At 37.2% G+C, this 8,159-nt stretch overlaps 1 non-coding gene across 1 annotated transcript; it reads left to right on the forward strand.

Annotated features, from left to right (window-relative positions):
• Window positions 1-4,914: 4,914 nt before the first annotated feature.
• Window positions 4,915-5,028, forward strand: LOC136579378 (U5 spliceosomal RNA). The gene has a single exon (XR_010786855.1). It is a non-coding gene; the product is annotated as a U5 spliceosomal RNA (small nuclear RNA).
• Window positions 5,029-8,159: the final 3,131 nt, after the last annotated feature.

Consider the following 8,159-nt stretch of genomic DNA (forward strand, 5'->3'; position numbering starts at 1 on the left):
CCTCCCTGCCATTTATTTAGAGTTTGTTTCTCCAATTGATGAAGGTTTTTTCCCTGACCAAACAGGACATTCCTGCTAAGTCACATGACCAGCATTTCTAATTGGAAACTACAGTTCCCAAAAGCATCTGCATCTCCTTCCGGCTTCAAGCAGCTCCCACCTTCATACATTTACCAGTAACACTACACTAAACTTGGTGTATATGCAGGGATTAATTATTTTAGATAAAGAACACATTGAGCATCCAATGCTATTTTGGGAATATTCATTTAAAAAGAGGACAGACTCATCAGCCATACTAAAGTAACAGTGTTACAAGAGTTGGTAATTAGCGTAGCAGCATCTAGAATACCTAAACTATTAGCGTAGTATGTAAGCCATCATGGTTGCCGTTACTACATCAGTAAGTTTAAAACCACAGACTAGTGATGAGCAGACTTTTCAATAATTTGGTTTATCCAGTTCACCAGATTTGGGCAAAAAGTTTGGTTTGGTCCAAATTAGTTCAAGATGAACTGGAGCTTCACCAATACCCGTAAAACAAGTGTATAACACTTTCTAAGAATCATAAAAGCCCTGTAGCCCTCTTGGTTCACCTAAGAGTGTATCTAACAACTTTTCAGTTATTTGTAGGGCAAAGTTGGTGAAGAAAAAAAAGAGACAAAAATAAGGAAAAATAAGAAAAAGGAAAAATAAGTAATATTTTTCTTCTTCTTTTTCTTTCTTCATTTTCCTTCTTTTTAAAAAAAGGAATAATGATAAGAAGGAAAGTAAAGAATAATTTTATTGGTTTCAGCTGAGACAAATCCTCCAAAGTTCGGATTTCTGCTGAACCAAACTTTTAGCAAAGTTCGACCGAAAATGGTTCACTCAACACTACCACTGACAGATAAAGGGAATAAAATGAATGCATTACAATGACAAATGCCTAGACAGGACAAAACAGGCAGCAAGTAAACAGTCAGTTCTTGAAGTTGATGTGTTAGAAGCAGAAAAAACGGGCAAATCTGAGGATCTGAGCAACTGACAAGGGTTAAATTATGGTGGCTCGATGACTGGGTTAGAGAATCTCTAAATCAGCAGGTCTTGTTAAGTTCTCCTGGCATGAAGTGGTTAGCATCTGCCAAAAATCATCCAAGAAAGGCCAACTAATAAACTAATGACTGGGTCATGAACACTCAAGGCTCTGTGTGTATGGACAACTCTATTCATGTCTATGAAACTGCCATAGATAGCCAAGTACAGTCATCAGTCCTATTGAGGATCAATGGAGTGGTAATGCACACATGTGACTGCTGCTTCATTCAAATGGGGAACTTGGTACCCCTGTTCTCCTGTTCGATAAGGGTCTCAGAGGTGGGGCCCCAGTAATCAGGCTCTCACCACTTACACCGTGAATAGATGTTTGGGGACAACGCCATTGAAACAAGAAAACAACTCTTAGATTTTAAATATTTCAGCATGGTACTTTGTATTATGACTACTGTAAGAGATCTTAAATGGTACAGTACCTTTAACTACATGTTGCAGAATATGCTTATGGTTCTTTAGTCATTCTGACACTTGTTCTTATTTGTGACTTTCAAAATAATTACCATTTGCCTTTTCTCCAAGACAACTAAATAACCTAAAATAAAAGAAGAACGACAAGTAAGCTCCCGGAGATGTACTCTTTTTTTAATGGCCAAGAGTTTTGTAGTTATATAGATAATTTGATTCTCATTAGGATGTTGTAAATAAAATATGATTGCTATGCCACACATGATTTATGAACAACATTCTCAAGCTTCCAAAGATGAAAGTGAGCAATTCCATCTCATGCAAATGTCTCCAGGGCTGTGAAGACTTGGCTGTAAAACTCACAGGAAACCTGACCCTCTTTACACACATCATTTGTATGCATGCATGTTCTTCTCTCATTCTTGCTGCTAATAGCTAAATTCTTGTTAAAATGACATGGCACATGACAGTATGTATTTGCTTATATGCTATACACAAAAAGGATATTAATTGCTTTAATACTGCCTGACAGACTTTTTAAAATGGTTAAATATGCCTCTTTTATGCAAACTTGCAATGCATAAATTATTTTTTTTCCCAATTATAAGTAGAAATAATTTCCTTATTTCAGTTGCAAGTTTATTCACCAGTTTGTAATAATACATGTAGCAGGAATTCATTATTCCTAAATATTAGTCCATCCTGTGTATGAGTCTTCATTTATTAATTTCTCACATCTTCTGTTATAACATGAAATTCTAATTACAGCTAAATTTCTTTAATTTAAATGTTCAGAAATCAATATTAAATTTACCTTTAATGGTAGAGAAGCTTTAGAAAAATGTGGACACATTAAATATTTATGAAGATTAAGCTATTATCACATATGTACACCGGTAACAGTCACATAATTAGTTATTTCTGCTATGCCCGATTGTGGTTTGTAGATTAGCTTGCAGCTCTATGCTAGGATCACATGCTAGTCTATGGTGATTTCTGGAATTCGAATGTTTGGTGATGATTTATACAATTACTTTAACATTCCTTTTGTTATTGAGTTTTTTCAGGCACAGATTATGCAATTATTATAATAGTAGGGTGATAGAATAACTTGCAGTCACTTGTGAGTTAAGGGCCTTTTACGGATGACAGCTGTCCACCGCTTTAGCGATAATCGCTCCTGTGCTCTCACACAGTAATGAGAATAGCTCAGGAAATGGAGGTGGAGCTGCACAAAAATCACTCTGGCCACCCCCTCCAATCACAGTAAACAGAGAGTCATTCATAGATAGACTTACACAAACTGATCCAAGTTAAAATGGTAACACGTAACGTTTCAACACCATAATGGAGTCTTTGTCAAGCTTGACAAAGACTCCATAATGGAGTTGAAACGTTGCCTGTTACCATTTTAACCTGGATGAATAAAGGAGCATCAAACCTGATGGATTGCTTTTAAACAACTCGGTGATGCTGCTCAACCTATATTTCTAAACATGTGATTTGGGACTTTGGAGTTAGGTGCCTATCTGAGCTTTTGCATGCTTATTTTGCCTTGTACCAGTGGTATCTAATTTGGAGTGCTGCTGCCTTGTGCATATACTCTCTTACACAAACTGATCATCAAACTAAACGGTAAATTAATTATCGTTCATCGTTCAGTCACTGCCAACATTAACACTGAATGATTATCGTTCAGATTCCCCTGACCCAATGAGAAACTGCACAATTATTCAGTGTAAAAGGGTACTTACAGTAAAACTGAGGCACAACATGATGCAACCTCGATATTTCACTATGGGAAACACATTTTTTGATTTGTTTGATTAACATACAACAGAAAACAAAATACGGTAAAATGACACAACAGTGGAGGTAAAAACAGCTTTAGGCCTTATTTACACAACCGTATATATGCAGCTATTGTAATTTCGTCCAAAAATCATGACCATCTGAAGCATTAGATTCCAATGTATTCATTCAGATGAACGATTTTTGTGCCTGGAAAAATAGGACATTGGCGACCGTAAACGGCAACCGATTTTATACGCAGCATCAAAAGATAGGTCTTGCCCTATCTTTTGCCGAAATACGCTGGAAGCTCCCATAGACTTCAATGGGAGCTGAGAAAAGGAAAGGGGGGGGGGGAGTTTAGCTGCATACAACACTGGGAAAAGAAAACAGCTGGCTCTATTTAAGCATTAGCAGTCATTCCAAGGTTTTCTGTCGAGCAAGGGATTTCTTTGCAGCGGCGTATTTTTTTGCCGAAACACTGCAGCTGCCCATGTGAATGGCTGATAATACGCTAATCAAGATCAGGACTCAATCACAGCTATTCTTCATTCATGAGATTTTACAACGCGTACAAGTTACCGTAAAAACGCATATGATCATGTGAAAGAGTCCTTCCTTGGCACTGCCTGAGGTAGTCAGCTTTTCTTGACTGCTATAAAGGAAGGCAGGATGAGGCAAGAGGAGCACTCTGAACATTTATTAATAGACAATACATTTCAATATCAGGATAATAGATTGAACTATGCTGATATGTAAAGCATTTGATGATGACAAATAGGTGGGTAAAAGGTACAGCTGCCAATTAAAACACTGTCTCATTTGAATACATACAAAACTTAAAACACCCAAAAACATTAATTAAAAAAAAGAGTCTGTAGAGACTTGAAGATCATTGCTGTCATATTGGAAATGCAGACAAGCTTGACAAAGTATTCCTTTGTGAGTTGGACAGTTGTGACAGTTAATCTCGCTGCATAAGGAAGGACTGGCCAACCAAAATTTAGAGAGTTAAGTGCAATAATGTTCAACAGGAAAGTCTTGTGTCCTCTTAAGATATCTTGTTTCCTCCATTACCTGTTAAATGAGGCTTTATGAAACACTTTGTCAAGGCAATTGATACAAAAGGCAGTGGATTTGCCTACCTCAAGACCAATTTACCCATCTTTTACAAGCAAAGATAAAAGAGGGTGTTTTTGTGGGTCCACTGATCAAAGATAATAAATGCTTTACAGCATGTCAGACAGGCAGATGTGGACCCAGACTGCCACACACACCGGTTTAGCTATGGGCAAACTAAGGTGGAAGCAGTTGAGGAACCTTGGTTTTCATGCTTAACCCCTTCAAGTGGGATGCTGTCTTTGCTCAGGGTCACCAAGCCACACAGATAGTCCCACTTGAGAAGCTGCTGACATTGGACTGGGCCAAGGCATGGTACCTGAAGGTCTCAACTGACACATAGAAAAGAGTCAGAGCTAGCAGCACAGGTGCGTATATGAGATCCAGGCTATTAGTAAGGGCAAGCAGCCGACAAAGCAGAGTCAAATATACAAAGCCGAGGTCAGGGAGCATAGAAGTCAGGATAGTTGGTACACAAGCAAGTGTCAAAACCAGAGCACACAAATGCTCTGGTTCCTAATCAAAAGGTATAAATATTTTGTTTTTTACTAAAGATTTCTGTGGAGAGGAGCAACACTGAGTTTTGTACAAGTTATCAAACTAATTAGCGAGCATTGTCCCTATAAAAAGCCTTAGCAATAAGGAACAATAAGCTTCTGGCCTACCAGGAAACATGGAAAGGGTGGCTTAAATATGTGGATTCCTAATAGGAAGAAAAAAGATATCAACCCTAAGGTCCTGGGAAAAGAGATATGCAAAAATTATCTATATGCATGGATCAAAAGATAGATCAGAGACAAAGATATCAATATTATCTCCCTTACCCCCCCTCCCTAAACCTACCAATCATAACATTCCCCCTCATTGTCGAATTATAAAAGATGTTTTGAAGAAAAAGGTTAAAAAGGTCATGTTTCCTTAAAATAGGGAAATTGATAATATGTTAACAAGATAAGTGACCATATAGCTTAAGATGTGATGTTTATGTCATACATAAAAGTCTGTGGTTTTATGTATCACTATTAGCTTGAAAAAGGCGTGTTATCTACGCAGAAATGTGTAGCTATTAACCCTTCCTCACCTGTGTATGTGGCTATTAACCCTTCCTGATATGTGCATATGAAATAAAGAAAAGAGAAAAATTCGACTAGTTGATGGAAGTTATCTAACAACAAACCTCTGGTCCCAAGGGAGAAGGTCTGCCCTGTCTTTCAGCTGTAGGGGGATCTCTTCCTCCCCAGTAAGTACTATATACCATTTTCAATCATTACTACTTGAGCACGTACAGAATACTCTGATTTATTTTTTACCCCTGTTCTTTTGGGGGGATTTCTACTCTTTACATATGCTGCTCTCCATATCTGTAGATTTTATGCAGGATTGAATGGAATTTTTTTAAAAAGGACAAATTTTGTACAGATACATCAATTTTTCATTTTTTCACAGCACTGTGCGATTCTGGTTTTATCTCAGCAAAACTTGGGACACATAATCCTCATGATACAACTTAAAATACTCTGGAAGTTGTAACGGTTGTGGCTCATAGCAACCAGTCACTGCACAGCTTTCATTTTAGTAGACAAGCTTATGGAATGATTATTTGTTGCTATGTGCAACAAACCCAGTTTTTTTTACACACCTTCAATTAATGAGGCCTATTGTATAATTTAGAGTAAAATAAGGTGCTTTGTGATTCAGCATGATGAATAGTTTAGATGTATGGTGGATTTGGAATGCATCCAAAAAAACTGAAACTCATTGGACAAGTCCAGCCAAAAGCAAAAAAGTTAAATTGCTGTGAGTGAGTGAGACAAGTGAACAATGTAAATAATGACTTAAGAATGAGTGGGAAAGAGCTGGGGGATCAAGGACTGTAGAGAGCTTGGATCAGCATGGAGCCAGAATTCAAAAAGAGATGGAAAGAGCCAGGGCATCATGGGCTGCAGAGACCTTGTAACAGCATGGGGGCTAAATTCAAGAAGAGAGGAGAAAAGCCAGTGCATAAAGATGTCAAAAAACATGGAACAGCGTTAAACCCCAACTTCAAGTATACCAGGGGCTGCAGAGACCTTAGGACAGCATGAGGCCAAGATTCAAAAAGAGAGGGAAAGAGCCAGGACACTAAGAGCTACCTGTGCAATGCCAGGTGTATAAGTTAGTTCTCTTCCACCTACTTGCCTCCATTCACAGTAAACAGGAAGTCGCTCATATTCACACAGGACGATCGTTGATTGATTTTCATGCCTGCAGAAAATGAGCGCTGAACGAATTATTAGTGTGACAATTTTATGGTTTCTAAATCAATATATGTTCAGTAGTGTGCATTACTTTAATTAACAAGCTAGTTGATGCCTTTTTGAGCAAGACATAGACTGTATGTCAACTTTAGATAAAAAGTGTCATCAGGAAATGAACTATTGTTTAAATCAAATTTTCATTTTGAACAGGTTTAAAGGAATATATATATATATATATATATATATATATATATATATATATATAATACACACACACACACACACACACACACACACACATATATATATATATATATATATATATATTTTTTTTTTTTTTAATTTATTTATTTATTTTTTTTACAGGTCACTACATGCTAGAATGCACTCCTATAAGAGTCTTTAGGTATTGTATCTGTGTCCCATGACGTCGTTGTACCATCTGTAATTAGGCTTAGTGGACATAGTGAAAACTGCAGTTTGAATTTTTTAAAACATTAACATTGAAATATGGAAAATTAAGACAAAATCACCAAAATATTTTTAAACATATCTTTAAGATAAAAACTAGATTGAAAAAAATAGGTTTTCTGATAACATATTGCCTTTAAAAACATCCTTGTTGCAGAAATGGTGTTAGAAGACATCAGCAGCATTTGAGAAGATTACATCTGTGCTGACTAATGCTTTATCACCAGAGGTGGAAGAGGCTCCTGGGGAAAAATACTCTGGACATTAACCTAAGATAATTGGCAAATCATGCCAGTGTCCATCAGGAGACTAGATCTCCTAACCTTTGCAGTGACATTTTCATTTAGTTTAAAACTCTAATGGCTGCTAATAGTGTCAGAGAAGGTCTGGTGGAGCTGGATGGTAGAGACGTGTATCTACTGGAGACCAGCTGGCAACTGATCATTTTGTTCCCACTCTCCTACCCAACCTCACAGTCAAACCCTTTTTATTGCACATGTTGAATAATACGGAAGGTTTGCTGGTCAGAAATGATGACCAACTAATGACTTGGTCTGCTATCTCAGGGTATAGAACTTCTAAAACAGTACTGTAGTATGTAATTGACAAGCTTAAATATTCCTTATCAGAAGCAACTAGTAAGGACAGCATGGTTGTGTAGTAATTTTAAGTCATGGGAAAACCTGTGTGATGGATTTTGCAAGCAGCATAATTATATGCTAAAGATAATGTAAGTGTAAATTACATTCCAAAATTTTGACCCCCCTCCATCTGGAAAATAATACACACCAAATAACTCAAATAATAAAGTGTCCTTATTCAAAGTAAATTCATTCTGTGATTGCGTTTAAGGGCGAAGTCAGACAAGCATTTTTTTGCACGCACTTGTGAGCGCAAAAAAAGCACGTCTGATAAAAACATTGGTTCCCTGTGATGTGTTCACATGTCCATCTTTTACAGGTGCAAAATACTCACACCCGCAAAAGATAGGACATCTGTGCACCAAGAAGGTCCATGCTGCATGTAAAGATTCCCTACAGG

The sequence above is a fragment of the Eleutherodactylus coqui genome, chromosome 9, assembly GCF_035609145.1.
Source record: "Eleutherodactylus coqui strain aEleCoq1 chromosome 9, aEleCoq1.hap1, whole genome shotgun sequence".
Taxonomy (NCBI): Eukaryota; Metazoa; Chordata; class Amphibia; order Anura; family Eleutherodactylidae; genus Eleutherodactylus; species Eleutherodactylus coqui.